We start from the raw sequence: 16,810 nt of genomic DNA, 5'->3' as shown, positions 1-16,810 counted from the left end.
TGGGGCTGTGCAGATGAGAGGTGATTTTCACTTGTGCTTAAAAATCACAGCATGTTCTATGTTCTGCGTTTTTCACGCAACGCAGGCCCCATAGAAATGTATAGGGCTGCGTAAAAATCGCAAGCATCCGCAAGCAAGTGCGGATGCGGTACGATTTTCACGCATGGTTGCTAGGAGATGATAAGAATGAGCAACCCCGGACCCCATTAAAGTCTATTTACTGTATTATTTTCCCTTATAACATTGCTAGAAGGGAAAATAATAGCATTCTTAATACAGAATGCTTAGTAAAATGTGCCTTGAGGGGTTAAAAAATAAAAATAAAATAACTCACCTCATCCACTTGATCGCGCAGCCGGCATTGTCTTCTTTCTTCTTCTTTCAGGACCTTCAAAAGGATCTTTGATGACGTAATTGCGCTCACCACATGGTGAGCGCGGTGACGTCAGTGCAGATCCTTCTATCTTCATTCAGCAGGACCTGCGCTGATGTCACAACCCTCATCACGTGGTGAGTGTGATTATGTCATCAAAGGTCCTAAGGTCCTTTTGCAGGTCCTTAAAGAAGAAGAAAGAAGACGATGCCGGCTGCGCGATCAAATGGATGAGGTGAGTTATGTTTTTAGTATTTTTTAACCCTCAATTGACATTATACAAAGCATTCTGTATTAACCTCCTGCCGTCACACTAACGCCGAAAGGCGTCAGTGCGGCGGCACTCTCAGGTCTCGATGACGCCTGCTCGGAAGTTATACTACAGCCTGCCAGCGCTGATTATTTGCTGGCAGGCTGTAGATGTTAAAAAAAATTGCATCAGAAAGGTATATTAGATGCTGTTTTGTTAACAGCGTCTGATATACCTGCTACCTGGTCCTCTGGTGGTCCCTTTTGCTTGGATCGACCACCAGAGGACACAGGCAGCTCTGTAAGTAGCACCAATCACCACACTACACTACACCCCCCTGTCACTTATTAACCACCTCCGGACCGCCTAACGCAGGATTGCGTTCCGGAGGTGGCAGCGCTGCGCAGAGTCACGCATATACGCGTCATCTCGCGAGACGCGAGATTTCGCTCAAAGCCGGCCCGCGCATGCGCATCGCGGGCCGGCAAAATTAAAAGAAGTATTTCGTCACCAGCCTGCCAGCAACGATCATTGGCTGGCAGGCTGGCGATTTTCAAAAAATCCAATCCAAAGTCATATAACAGATCATATTAGTAAATATGATCTGTTATATGGCTTGTCTGCTCCTGTGCTGGTCCTTTTTCGTCGGTTGGATCCAGCACAGGAGCAGACTGAACTGTGAGTAGCACCAACACTACACCTTAGCCCCAGATCACCCACCTGCACCCCAATTAACCCTTTGATCACCCCTTTGATCGCCCCTGTCAATCACTAGTGAAAGGAAAAAAAGTGATCAGTGTAAACTGTCACTTTTTTTTTTCACTGGTATTGGCTGTTAGGTTTTAGGGATAGTTTAGGCCCCTTGGTTATGTAGTTAGCGTCAGTTAGCGCCCACCCCACTGCAGTCACTTTTATTCGCTGTTTAGCGTATCGCTAATCAGCATTTGTACTTTTATAGTATCTGTAAGTGATCAAAACTGATCACGGTCAGATCTATAATAGTATTAGTGTCACTTAGTTCGCCCTCCACCCAAAACGCAGTGTTTGCCCGATCAGGCCTGATCGGTCGCCCACACGTGCGTTCACCCACGCCCGCCCCACCGCAGTGACAAAAAATATATATTTTTTGATCACTGCACATTCATTTTACACGCACTGCGGCGATAAAAAAATCAGTTTTGATATTTTTTATCAACCGCAGCGGCCTCCGGTACTTCGCTAGCCCTCCCCTTTGTAAGACAGGTTTGCTTTTTTCTTGGGTAGTCTCAGGGAATACCCCTAAATTTAGTAGTCCAAAATGTCAAACAGGGGGTATTCTTCTGAAGAGGCCTACAGGATTCTGACCCAGTCGGATGAGGAGTGGGAACCCTCATCTGACGAATCTAGCGGGTCAGAATATGAACCTGTGGAAAGCAGTGGCTCTCTGACCCAAAGTTCGGACGAGGAGGTGGAAGTCCCTGGCAGCACCAGGCGTACCCGGCCCCATGTCGCTAGACCACAGGTTACGCAGGATCCGCTTCAAGAGCAGCAGAGTGGGGCTGTCGCTGCCGGATCACGTGGTGAGGCATACACCAGCAGCGCAGCCCTTCCTGGACCTAGTACCAGCACTGCCGTACAACCTGGTGAAGTAGCGAGCACCAGAAGGGCAGTTGAAGCTGGTACGGTGGCACGGCAATAGTTACCCCCGTCGCAGCCACCGCACAGACAGGCCCGTAGAGCCCCTAGAGTCCCTGAGGTGCTGGCAAATCCTGATTGGCAGTCACCAACTTCAGCCGCACCAGTAGTTCCCCCTTTCACCGCCCAGTCTGGAGTTCGGGTTGAGACGGCTCAAATCGGTTCGGCCCTGGGATTTTTTGAGCTGTTCTTGACTGCGGAGCTCTTGGACTTAGTCGTGGCAGAGACCAACCAGTATGCCACACAATTTATAACCGCTAATTATGCCCAGCCTTTCCGGTGGAAACCAGTCCAAGTTTCCGAACTTAAAATTTTTTTGGGCCTTCTCCTCAACATGGGCCTGACAAAAAAGCATGAATTGCGGTCATATTGGTCAACGCACCCAATTCATCACATGCCCATGTTCTCTGCTGCTATGTCCAGGGCACGATTTGAGACCATCCTGCGTTTCCTGCACTTTAGCGACAACACCACCTCCCGTCCCAGAGGCCACCCTGCTTTTGACCGGCTCCACAAAATTCGGCCCCTCATAGACCATTTTAACCTGAAATTTGCAGATTTGTATACCCCTGAGCAAAACATCTGCGTAGACGAGTCCCTAATACATTTTACCGGGCGCCTTGGCTTCAAACAATACATCCCAAGCAAGCGTGCCCGGTATGGGGTCAAATTGTATAAGCTCTGTGAAAGGGCCACAGGCTATACCCACAAATTTCGGATCTATGAGGGAAAAGATCAGACCCTGGAGCCGGTCGGTTGCCCTGACTACCTGGGGAGCAGTGGGAAGACAGTCTGGGACTTGGTGTCACCCTTATTCGGCAAGGGGTACCATCTTTATGTGGACAATTTCTACACAAGTGTGGCCCTCTTTAGGCATTTGTTTCTAGAACGGATTTGCGCCTGTGGCACCGCGCGAACTAGTCGCGTGGGCTTCCCCCAACGGCTTGTAACCACCCGTCTTGCAAGGGGGCAGAGGGCTGCCTTGTGTAACGAAGAACTGCTCGCGGTGAAATGGAGAGACAAGCGTGACGTTTACATGCTCTCCTCCATTCACGCAGACACGACAATCCAAATTGAGCGAGCAACCCGTGTCATTGAAAAGCCCCTCTGTGTCCACGACTATAATGCGCTCATGGGAGGGGTGGACTTCAATGACCAGATGTTGTCTCCGTATTTAGTTTCCCGCAGAACCAGACGCTGGTATAAGAAGGTGTCTGTATATTTAATTCAATTGGCGCTCTACAATAGTTTTGTTCTCTACAGTAAGGCTGGGAGAACAGGATCCTTCCTCAAATTCCAGGAAGAGATCATCGAGAACCTCCTTTACCCAGGAGGTTCCGTGGCCCCATCCACCAGTGTAGTTAGCCGTCTACACGAGCGACATTTCCCCAGTGTCGTTCCTGGTACCTCAACCCAACCGTCACCCCGAAAAAGATGTCGTGTCTGTAGCAGGAGTGGAATAAGGCGTGACACCCGCTATTTCTGTCCTGACTGTGCTGACCACCCTGCCCTATGCTATGGAGAGTGTTTCCGGAAGTACCACACACAGGTACACCTAGCATAGGGATGACATCTCACCAGGACAGGCACATAGGGCTATTAGGGCCCATTCACTCACAGCTGCTGCAAACCTCTCCTTTCACCTGGGATAAAGTGCATAACGTACTTCGCCACATCTTTGGGCGATTTGCGCTTTGCACATTGTCCCATGGGGAAGGAGAGGTTTGTTCTATAAAGGTAAAAAAAAACTAAACAAAAAAAAAAAATACCGGTAAGTAAAAAAGTTAAACGTTCAGTTAAAAAAGTTTAAAAAAAGTTTCTATGTTCTGTTCAACAGTTAATAAAGTTATTGCTTTGCGGCCTGGTTTTTTCTTTTTTGTTTTGTTTTTTTTACCTTTCAGGTGGACCAACCGATCGACCAGCTGCAGCACTGATGTGCATTCGGACAGAAGCATTGCGCTGCTGTCAGATTACACGCAAGTCGGTGTATGCGGCGCTGCAAGACGAGATTTCTCCTCTGCAGTAAAAGATACGTTTGCCGAGGCATATGAGCTGAGGAGGTGGCGGTGTTCATATACTTTGGCAAACACTTTGTATATATAAAAAAAAAAATCCCGGCAATGATTTATTCATCCACATCGATTGATGTGAATGGAGAAATCTGGTTTGCCAGGGCATACGAGCTGAAGTGGGTATGGATGTTGGGCGGAGCTCCAATGTCCTGGCAGACGCCTTTCCCCTCCTTTTTCTTTTTTTGGCAGAGATTTTTTCATCCACATTGATCGATGCGAATGAAGAAATCTGTGCCGTTCATTTTTTTCTTTCAGCCCAGAGGCTGAACGGAAAAAAAAAATCTCATTACCCGTATGCTCAATATAAGGAGAATAGCAGAAACTCCTAATGCTGGGCATACATGTAATGATTGCGGAGACCCTCAAATGCCAGGGCAGTACAAACACCCCACAAATAACACCATTTTGGAAAGAAGACACCCCAAGGTATTCGCTGAGGGGTCTTATTGAGTCCATGAAAGATTGAAATTTTTGTCCCAAGTTAGCGGAAAGGGAGACTTTGTGAGAACAAAATCAAAAAAATCAATTTCCGCTAACTTGTGCCAAAAATTTTTTTTTTCAATGAACTCGCCATGCTCCTCATTGAATACCTTGGGGTGTCTTCTTTCCAAAATGGGGTCACATGTGGGGTATTTATACTGCCCTGGCATTTTAGGGGCCCCCAAAGCGTGAGAAGAAGTCTGGTATCCAAATGTCTAAAAATGCCCTCCTAAAAGGAATTTGGGCACCTTTGCCCACCTAGGCTGCAAAAAAGTGTCACACATGTGTTATCTCCGTATTCAGCAGAAGTTGGGGAATATGTTTTGGGGTGTCATTTTACATATACCCATGCTGGGTGAGAGAAATATCTTGGTCAAATGCCAACTTAGTATAAAAAAAATGGGAAAAGTTGTCTTTTGCCAAGATATTTCTCTCACCCAGCATGGGTATATGTAAAATGACACCCCAAAACACATTCCCCACCTTCTCCTGAGTACGGAGATACCAGATGTGTGACACTTTTTTGCAGCCTAGGTGGGCAAAGGGGCCCACATTTTAAAGAGCACCTTTCGGATTTCACAGGTCATTTACCTACTTACCAGACATTAGGGCCCCTGGAAAATGCCAGGGCAGTATAACTACCCCACAAGTGACCCCATTTTGGAAAGAAGACACCCCAAGGTATTCCGTGAGGGGCATGGCGAGTTCCTCGAATTTTTTATTTTTTGTCACAAGTTAGTGGAAAATGATGATTTTTTTATTTTTTTTTTCATACAAAGTCTCATATTCCACTAACTTGTGACAAAAAATAAAAATTTCCATGAACTCACTATGCCCATCAGCGAATACCTTGGGGTCTCTTCTTTCCAAAATGGGGTCACTTGTGGGGTAGTTATACTGCCCTGGCATTCTAGGGGCCCAAATGTGTGGTAAGGAGTTTGAAATCAAATTCTGTAAAAAATGACCTGTGAAATCCGAAAGGTGCTCTTTAAAATATGGGCCCCTTTGCCCACCTAGGCTGCAAAAAAGTGTCACACATCTGGTATCTCCGTACTCAGGAGAAGGTGGGGAATGTGTTTTGGGGTGTCATTTTACATATACCCATGCTGGGTGAGAGAAATATCTTGGCAAAAGACAACTTTTCCAATTTTTTTATACAAAGTTGGCATTTGACCAAGATATTTCTCTCACCCAGCATGGGTATATGTAAAAAGACACCCCAAAACACATTCCTCAACTTCTCCTGAGTACGGGGATACCAGATGTGTGACACTTTTTTGCAGCCTAGGTGGGCAAAGGGGCCCACATTCCAAAGAGCACCTTTCGGATTTCACAGGTCATTTTTTACTGAATTTGATTTCAAACTCCTTACCACACATTTGGGCCCCTAGAATGCCAGGGCAGTATAACTACCCCACAAGTGACCCCATTTTGGAAAGAAGAGACCCCAAGGTATTCGCTGATGGGCATAGTGAGTTCATGGAAGTTTTTATTTTTTGTCACAAGTTAGTGGAATATGAGACTTTGTATGAAAAAAAAAAAAAAAAAAAAAACATCATTTTCCACTAACTTGTGACAAAAAATAAAAAATTCTAGGAACTCGCCATGCCCCTCACGGAATACCTTGGGGTGTCTTCTTTCCAAAATGGGGTCACTTGTGGGGTAGTTATACTGCCCTGGCATTCTAGGGGCCCAAATGTGTGGTAAGGAGTTTGAAATCAAATTCTGTAAAAAATGACCTGTGAAATCCGAAAGGTGCTCTTTGGAATATGGGCCCCTTTGCCCACCTAGGCTGCAAAAAAGTGTCACACATCTGGTATCTCCGTACTCAAGAGAAGGTGGGGAATGTGTTTTGGGGTGTCATTTTATATATACCCATACTGGGTGAGAGAAATATCTTGGCAAAAGACAACTTTTCCCATTTTTTTTATACAAAGTTGGCATTTGACCAAGATATTTATCTCACCCAGCATGGGTATATGTAAAAAGACACCCCAAAACACATTCCTCAACTTCTCCTGAGTACGGGGATACCAGATGTGTGACACTTTTTTGCAGCCTAGGTGGGCAAAGGGGCCCACATTCCAAAGAGCACCTTTCGGATTTCACAGGTCATTTTTTACTGAATTTGATTTCAAACTCCTTACCACACATTTGGGCCCCTAGAATGCCAGGGCAGTATAACTACCCCACAAGTGACCCCATTTTGGAAAGAAGAGACCCCAAGGTATTCGCTGATGGGCATAGTGAGTTCATGGAAGTTTTTATTTTTTGTCACAAGTTAGTGGAAGATGAGAATTTGTATGAAAAAAAAAAAAAAATAAATCATCATTTTCCACTAACTTGTGACAAAAAATAAAAAATTCTAGGAACTCGCCATGCCCCTCACGGAATACCTTGGGGTGTCTTCTTTCCAAAATGGGGTCACTTGTGGGGTAGTTATACTGCCCTGGCATTCTAGGGGCCCAAATGTGTGGTAAGGAGTTTGAAATCAAATTCTGTAAAAAATGACCTGTGAAATCCGAAAGGTGCTCTTTGGAATATGGGCCCCTTTGCCCACCTAGGCTGCAAAAAAGTGTAACACATCTGGTATCTCCGTACTCAGGAGAAGGTGGGGAATGTGTTTTGGGGTGTCATTTTATATATACCCATACTGGGTGAGAGAAATATCTTGGCAAAAGACAACTTTTCCCATTTTTTTTATACAAAGTTGGCATTTGACCAAGATATTTCTCTCACTCAGCATGGGTATATGTAAAAAGACACCCCAAAACACATTCCTCAACTTCTCCTGAGTACGGGGATACCATATGTGTGACACTTTTTTGCAGCCTAGGTGGGCAAAGGGGCCCACATTCCAAAGAGCACCTTTCGGATTTCACAGGTCATTTTTTACTGAATTTGATTTCAAACTCCTTACCACACATTTGGGCCCCTAGAATGCCAGGGCAGTATAACTACCCCACAAGTGACCCCATTTTGGAAAGAAGAGACCCCAAGGTATTCGCTGATGGGCATAGTGAGTTCATGGAAGTTTTTATTTTTTGTCACAAGTTAGTGGAATATGAGACTTTGTAAGAAAAAAAAAAAAAAATCATCATTTTCCGCTAACTTGTGACAAAAAATAAAAAGTTCTATGAACTCACTATGCCCATCAGTGAATACCTTAGGGTGTCTACTTTCCGAAATGGGGTCATTTGTGGGGTGTTTGTACTGTCTGGGCATTGTAGAACCTCAGGAAACATGACAGGTGCTCAGAAAGTCAGAGCTGCTTCAAAAAGCGGAAATTCACATTTTTGTACCATAGTTTGTAAACGCTATAACTTTTACCCAAACCATTTTTTTTTTTACCCAAACATTTTTTTTTTAATCAAAGACATGTAGAACAATAAATTTAGAGCAAAATTTATATATGGATGTAGTTTTTTTTGCAAAATTTGACAACTGAAAGTGAAAAATGTCATTTTTTTGCAAAAAAATCGTTAAATTTCGATTAATAACAAAAAAAGTAAAAATGTCAGCAGCAAAGAAATACCACCAAATGAAAGCTCTATTAGTGAGAAGAAAAGGAGGTAAAATTCATTTGGGTGGTAAGTTGCATGACCGAGCAATAAATGGTGAAAGTAGCGTAGGTCAGAAGTGTAAAAAGTGGCCTGGTCTTTCAGGGTGTTTAAGCACTGGGGGCTGAAGTGGTTAACCCCTTATTAACCCCTGATCACTCCATATAGACTCCCTGATCAACCCCCTGTCACCCCCCTGTCATTGATCACCCCCCTGTAAGGCTCCATTCAGACATCTGTATGTGTTTTGCGGATCCACGGATCCGCAAAACACGGACACCGGCAATGTGCTTTCCGCATTTTGCGGATCTGCACATTGCCATAACTATATAGAAAATGCCTTTTCTTGTCCGCAATTGCGGACAAGAATATGACATGTTCTATATTTTTGCGAAACGGGAGTGCGGACCCGGAAGTGCAGATCCGCAATTCAGGATCCGAGCGGGACAAACTCTGTCCCCATAGAAATGAATTGGTCCGCAATTCCCTTCCGCAAAATGCGGAACAGAATTGCAGACGTGTGAATGGGGCCTAAGGGTCCCTTATCACCACCAGTTAGTTAGCTACTTGTTTGGTAGTTAGCACCCAGCCCACCGCACCGCAGTCACTGATTAGTCGCTGATTAGCGTCATCGCTGTCGCTAATCAGCACTAGTACTATAAAGTATCTGTAAGTGATCAATACTGATCGCAAACAGATCTATATCAGTACATTAGGGTCACCTTAGGCTCTACAAAAAACGCAGTGTTCGACCAATCAGGCCTGATCTTGTGCGCACACTTGCGTTCAGTCCGCCCCACCGCAGTGACAGAATTAATATTTTTTCTGATCACTGCAAAAACACCGTAAAATCGCTGCGGCGCTATAAAGATCACTTTTGAGGGGCATGGCGAGTTCATGGAAGATTTATTTTTTTGCCACAAGTTAGCGGAAATTGTTTTTTTTTGTTTTTTCCTACAAAATTTCATCTTCCACTAACTTGTGACAAAAAAAAAATCTTACATGAACTCACCATACCCCTCACGAAATCCAAATGCGTAAAAAAGCCCTGTGAAATCCTAAAGGTACTCATTGGAATTTGGGCCCCTTTGCGCTTCTTGGCTGCAAAAAAGTGTCACACATGTGGTATTGCCGTACTCAGAAGAAGTAGGGCAATGTGTTTTGGGGTGTATTTCTACATATACCCATGCTGGGTGAGAGAAATATCTCTGTAAATTGACAACTTTGTATAAAAAAATTGAAAAAGTTGTTATTTACAGAGATATTTCTCTCACCCAGCATGGGTATAAGTAAAAATACACCCCAAAACACATTGCCCTACTTCTCCTGAGTACGGCAATACCACATGTGTGACACTTTTTTGCAGCCTACTGTAGGTGTGCAAAGGGGCCCAAATTCCAATGAGTACCTTTTAGGAAGGCATTTTTAGACATTTGGATTCCAGACTTCTTCTCACGCTTTAGGGCCCCTAAAATGCCAGGGCAGTATAAATACTCCACAAGTGACCCCATTTTAGAAAGAAGACACCCCAAGGTATTCTGTGAGGGGCATGGCGAGTTCATGTAAAATTTTATTTTTTGTCACAAGTTAGTGGAATATGAGACTTTGTAATAAGAAAAAAAAAAAAAATCATTTTCCGCTAACTTGTGCCAAAAAAAAACAACCTATGAACTCGCCATGCCCCTCACGGAATACCTTGGGGTGTCTTTTTTCCAAAATGGGGTCACTTGTGGGGTATTTATACTGCCCTGGCATTTTAGGTGACCTAAAGCGTGAGAAGTAGTTTGGAATTCAAATGCCCTGTGAAATCCTAAAGGTATTCATTGGAATTTGGGCCCCTTTGCGCACCTAGGCTGCAAAAAAGTGTCACACATGTGGTATCGCTGTACTCAGAACAAGTAGGGCAATGTGTTTTAGGGTGTATTTTTACATATACCCATACTGTGTGTGAGAAATATCTCTGTAAATGACAACTTTATAAAAAAAAAATATTAAATATTTCTCTCACCCAGCATGGGTATATGTAAAAATACACACCAAAACACATTGCCCTCCTTCCTCTGAGTACGGCAATACCAGGTGTGTGACACATTTTTGCAGCCTAGGTGCGTAAAGGGGCCGAAAGGCCAACGAGTACCTTTAGGCTTTACAGGGTTGCTCACAATTTAGCCCCACCTAAAATGCCAGAACAGTAAACACACCCCACAAATGACCCCATTTCGGAAAGTAGACACCCCAAGGTATTCACTGAGGGGCATAGTGAGTCCAGAAGTTAGCAGAAATGGAAACTTTATTTTTTTTTTTTTTCCTCAGAAAGTGTCATTTTCCGCTAACTTGTGAATTTTTTTTAAATCATACATGAACTCACCATGCCCCTCCGAGAATACTTTGGGGTGTCTTCTTTCTAAAATAGGGTCATTTGGGGGGTATTTATACTATCCTGGCATTCTAGCACCTCAAGAAACATGACAGGTGCTCAGAAAGTCAGAGCTGCTTCAAAATGCGGAAATTCACATTTTTGTACTATAGTTTGTAAACGCTATAACTTTTGTGCAAACCAATAAATATAAACTTATTGGATTTTTTTTTATCAAAGACATGTAGCACAATAAATTCTGACACAAATTTGTATAGAAATGTAATTATATTTAAACAATTTTACCAGAAAAAGTTAAAAATACACTTTTTTTTGAGAAAATTGCGGTCTATTTTGATTAATATCAGAAAAACGAAAAATCTTACCAGCAATCAAATACCACCAAAAGAAAGCTGTATTTGTGAGAAGAAAAGGAGGTAAAATTATTTGGGTGCCAAGTTGCATGACCGAGCAATAAACCGTTAAAGTTGTGAAGTGCTGATTTGTAAAAAAGGGCCTGGTCACTAGGGGGGTATAAACCTGTGGTCCTTAAGTGGTTAAAGAATGCTATTATTTTCCAGTATAACCATGTTATAATGGAAAATAATCAAATCTATAGAACACCTAACCGAAACCCAAACTTCAGTGAAGAAGTCCGTGTTCGGGTCTTGGTACCACATTCAGTTTTTTCTCACACGCGTGCAAAAAGCTTTGCACTTGCGTGGAAAAAAACTGAATGTCGAAACGCAATCGCAGACAAAACTGACTGCAATTGCGTGCCTACTCGCGCGGGTTTCCCGCAATGCATCCTGAGCGCATCCGGCCCTCACCCGCGACGCCCGTGTGAAGGGGGCCATAGTGTACTTAGAGTGATAGAATTAGGGATTATAGGGGGCATAGTGAATGTGATAGGTAATAGCATACATATATAGTTTATGTTGCCCACTTTTGTACTCCCAAAGATGTTTTGCAGTCTCAAGAATTGGCATATTTGACAAACAAATGACAATCAACTTCCAGTAAACTAACGTGTGCAGCTCCTTGGCCTCATTCAAAGAATATAATAAAAACTTCCAAATGTACAATGGAAAAACAATACAATAAAGCCATTCTGTGCCTTCATTCTCAGGATTTCCTACCACATGATGACTATAAATCAGTCTAAACCACACAGAATTCTAAGAAACGGTGTATATTCTGAAGATGGAAAATAACAAATTATGTGTGCAGACTGTCTATGCTAAAGTTAGCTATGTTTATTTTGATTGCAATTAACTTTGGAAATAGTGTGATGGGTATTGGATATTACTTTTCTGATGAAACTATTATGTTCATGTAAAAGAATATAAGTGGTTATACTCAGATGTTGTGATGTTGGAGACTTTTTTTTTTATATTTAACAAACTGTGCATTTTTTAACTTTCTCTCCCTGAAAACAGGCTCCAGATTACCTCCTAGATATGATAATTTTCTGGTTCATATAAAGAAAAAAAACAGGTTGTAAATAATTTTGTACATAAGATGAGATAACACTAAATATGATTTTAGTATGCAGATTTATCTTGACTATGTATAGAGCTCCTTGAATATGTATTGATTTACATTTTGTTTCTGAGGTCCATATCTATTTTTTAAATCTATGGGTAGATCTATAATTAGGAATCAGCGGACCTGTGGATGTTCGGGTTCACTGGGTTCCGACAAACTTCGGGTCAAAGTTTGGGTTTGGGACCCGAACTTGACCCGGAACTCGAACCAGTACCCCATTGAAGTCAATGAGGACCTGAACTTTGGTGTACTAAAATGGCTGTAAAATAGTTGTAGTAAGGGCTAAAGGGGTGCAAAAAGAAGCAAAATGAGGGTAAGAGCAGGACAATTCGTCTGCAAACAAATGTGGATAGGGGAAATTAATTAAATAATATAGAATAGAAAAAAAAAAAAAAATAATAATAATCTTGAACTAGAAGGTGGAGGTCAAAGGGGAGTAGGAGGTTGAGGAGGTAGTGGACCTAGCGGTGGTAGAGGAGGAGGTAGCCAACACAGTTATTTATTTTTTTTTCCTTTATGTATTTATTTATTTATAAAAATGCCCCAAAACATTGGGAAATGGAAAAGATAACGCAAAGAGAAAGTGCACTGGAATATGACAATTATAGATGAGCAAATCGAAGCTGATGAAGTGTAATTCTATCCGAATTTCAGGAATAATTCTATTCGCACCAAAGCCGAATTTCCTCGCGCTTCGTGATAATGAATCACATTTTTTCCTAAAATGGCTGCTGCACTTGTGAGGACCTGGAGAAAGGAACTCTGGGAAGGCGGGATCACCCATAATGCCATGCATGCAGGTTCAGCAGCCAGCCCTGTGATGTCACAGCCTATAAATAGCATCACCCATCTTAGATTCTGCCATTTACCAGTGTACTTAGTGCATGGAGACACGTCAGCAGGAGCTACGGACAGTGTTAGAAAAAACTTTATTGTGCTAAAAAATTTTTTTACAAGTGCAGGGAAAGATTATTCAAGGTGTAGGGAAAGGATAGAGAGGAATCATTCCACAGTATTTATGTTGAACGGGGTTCAGTAGGGGAGGTTATAGCCTGGGTAATAGGAACAATCCTATTACACCTTGCTGCACTGACTGGGATTCAAAATTACAATTTTACAGCTCTGTAATTCCAGCAAACCATTCTTATTAGGGTGAAAGTGCTGTTTGAAACAGGCATTAACAGGGTTTATTACAAGGAAATATATATACTTCTTATTTGCCTTTGTGCGGTTCAGTTAAAAAGCAATTTTGGGATTTTATCAGTGGGAAAAAAAGGGCTTATTAGCCGTTGTGTAGTGAAGTGCTAAAATTATAGCATTTTGTCGTGTATATATTTAAAATATATTTGCCGTTCAGCGGTGCAGTTATATGTTATAAATCCTTTATTTTGCGCATATTAGTGCAAAAAGAAAAATATTTACCGTTCAACGGTGCAGTTATATGTTCTAAAGCCTTTTGTGCCACATACTAGTGCAAACAGAAAAAATATATTTGCTGTTCAGTGCAACAGTCATACACTCACCTAAAGAATTATTAGGAACACCTGTTCTATTTCTCATTAATGCGATTATCCAGTCAACCAATCACATGGCAGTTGCTTCAATGCATGTAGGGTTGTGGTCCTGGTCAAGACAATCTCCTGAACTCCAAACTGAATGTCAGAATGGGAAAGAAAGGTGATTTAAGCAATTTTGAGCGTGGCATGGTTGTTGGTGCCAGACGGGCCGGTCTGAGTATTTCACAATCTGCTCAGTTACTGGGATTTTCACGCACAACCATTTCTAGGGTTTACAAAGAATGGTGTGAAAAGGGAAGAACATCCAGTATGCGGCAGTCCTGTGGGCGAAAATGCCTTGTTGATGCTAGAGGTCAGAGGAGAATGGGCCGACTGATTCAAGCTGATAGAAGAGCAACGTTGACTGAAATAACCACTCGTTACAACCGAGGTATGCAGCAAAGCATTTGTGAAGCCACAACACGCACAACCTTGAGGCGGATGGGCTACAACAGCAGAAGACCCCACCGGGTACCACTCATCTCCACTACAAATAGGAAAAAGAGGCTACAATTTGCACAAGCTCACCAAAATTGGACTGTTGAAGACTGGAAAAATGGTTTCTTGAACATGACAATGAGTTCACTGTACTAAAATGGCCCCCACAGTCACCAGATCTCAACCCAATAGAGCATCTTTGGGATGTGGTGGAACGGGAGCTTCGTGCCCTGGATGTGCATCCCTCAAATCTCCATAAACTGCAAGATGCTATCCTATCAATATGGGCCAACATTTCTAAAGAATGCTATCAGCACCTTGTTGAATCAATGCCACATAGAATTAAGGCAGTTCTGAAGGCAAAAGGGGGTCCAACACCGTATTAGTATGGTGTTCCTAATAATTCTTTAGGTGAGTGTATGTTCTAAAGCCTTTTGTGACGTGTATTAGTGCAAAAAGAAAAAATATATTTGCCGTTCAGCGGTGCAGTTATATGTTCTAAAGCAGTCATGCTCAACCTGCGGCCCTCCAGCTGTTGCAAAACTACAACTCCTAGCATTACAAAAGCTGGAGGGTCACAGATTAAGCATCCCTGTTCTAAAGACTTTTGTGGCGCGTATTAGTGCAAAAAGAAAAAATATATTTGCCGTTCAGTGGTGCAGTTATATGTTCTAAAGCCCTTTTTTGTGTGTATTAGTGGGGGGGCATATTAGCCATTGTGTGGTGAAATGAGAAAATTACAAACTTTTTGGGGGTGTTTTAACTTCCTTTTTATTTATTTATTTATTTAATCTAACAGTATGTCAGACAGAGAAGTGGCAGGCCCTGCACAGGGGAGTGGCAGAGGCCTAAATGTTTCTGGTGCAGGCATAGGTCGCAGCAGAGTAAGGGGGGTGGCAGCAGGGGTCGCAGCGAGAGGCCTGAGCTCCCGGTGTCATATAACGGTCGTGTTTTGACCAGCAACCCATCGGTTCTTGAATGGTTGTCTTGGTCATACACTTCGTCCTAAGTGACATTAGACACCCCCAGGCAAGAGTCGGTGGGTTCGTCAGACACAACCCTTAGTTGGCATGGCCCGGGATCAGGCCCTGTGCCATCACCTGTCCTCAACCTACCTCTGTCTTTTTCTGTTCCCTCAGCCAGAAAAGTATTGTATGCTGTGGGCTCAGCTCCACTATACAGTGAGGACGAGCTACTACAAGACAGTCAGCAGCTACTGGCAAGCCAAGATGTGGAGGAGACATCCGCCGCTTCCTCCACTAGGCGGACAAGTAGTGATGAGGAAAGTGGCATGGGAGCTGGTGTAGCGAGCGGTCAGGCTCCTGACCCAGAGACGGTTGAGGAGGACATCAGTGACGTGCAGACAGTACTCGATGATGATGATGTAGCTGATCGCACTTGGGCGCCGGGTGACGAAGGGGCTTCATCATCATCAGGAGAAGAGGGTGGCACCGTGCCCATTAGGCAGCGACAGAGCCAGCAAGTTGCTAGCATGGTCGGGAGTCAGCAGGGTGGCAGCAGTGGGAGGTCGGTAGCCAAACATGCCCAGGGTAGAAAACTCGCTAAGCGTACCTGCCCATGAAGTAGCGGTGCACGGGTTCACGAAGGCAGCGGAGGTAGAAGTAAGTCAGTGCGTAGTGTTAGGGGTAAAATCTCCTACCTGGCGGTGTGGCAGTTTTTTGTTGTGGTCGGAGGAGGTGAACATGGCCATATGCAGATTCTGTGGGCAGAAGGTGAAGAGTGGCCAGGGTGCCAATGTTGGCACTACCACCCTGCATCAACATATGAAGCGTCGCCATAAAGTGACCTGGGAGAACCTTGGCTCTGATGTGGTGGTCCAGCCTACTGCAGCAACTGCTGCATCACCCAGTGGTACGCACCCGATTTCAGGCAGTCAAGGCTCCACCACCTCAGCCAAAGGGAGCTGTCTGTCCTTTCCATCATCTGCTGGTCCTGATGCTCCTGCTCCTCCTACTCCTTGTCAGTCATTCCGTCAGCAATCGATCACAAAGCGATTGCTAAGAGACAACAGTATGCATGTACAAGCATGTTTTTCCAGCTCACCATATCTTTTCCCATGCACGGAACAGACCGGACCAGTCCTCACTTAAAACACGAGGAAAAAGAGAAATTCCAGCATTTAGTATAAAACCTAGATGTTTTCTTTATTCATAATGGTCACAATTCACAATTCACATACATGGACAGCTTCTCCCTCCACCACTAGGTTGACAAACAGTATGCATGCACTCATCCAACGGCACAGAAGCTGAATGTGCTCCGGTCCAAGTTGCTGGTGATGCAGTGATGCAGAGTGGTGGACTCTGCACCTTTCACACAACTGATGGCTTGTGCCGAGCCGAGGTGGAGAGTCCCAAGCCGTCATTTCTTTGCCAAAAAGGCAGCACCAGCCCTGCACACACATGTAGAACAGAAGGTGGACCAGTCCTTGAGCCTGTCAGTGTCTGCCAAAGTGCACGGCAGCGCCGACTTGTGGAGGGAT

This window comes from Bufo bufo, chromosome 3, assembly GCF_905171765.1.
Source record: "Bufo bufo chromosome 3, aBufBuf1.1, whole genome shotgun sequence".
Lineage (NCBI taxonomy): Eukaryota > Metazoa > Chordata > Amphibia > Anura > Bufonidae > Bufo > Bufo bufo.
The sequence above is the reverse complement of the archived record's forward strand: the minus strand, read 5'-3'. Positions refer to the sequence as shown.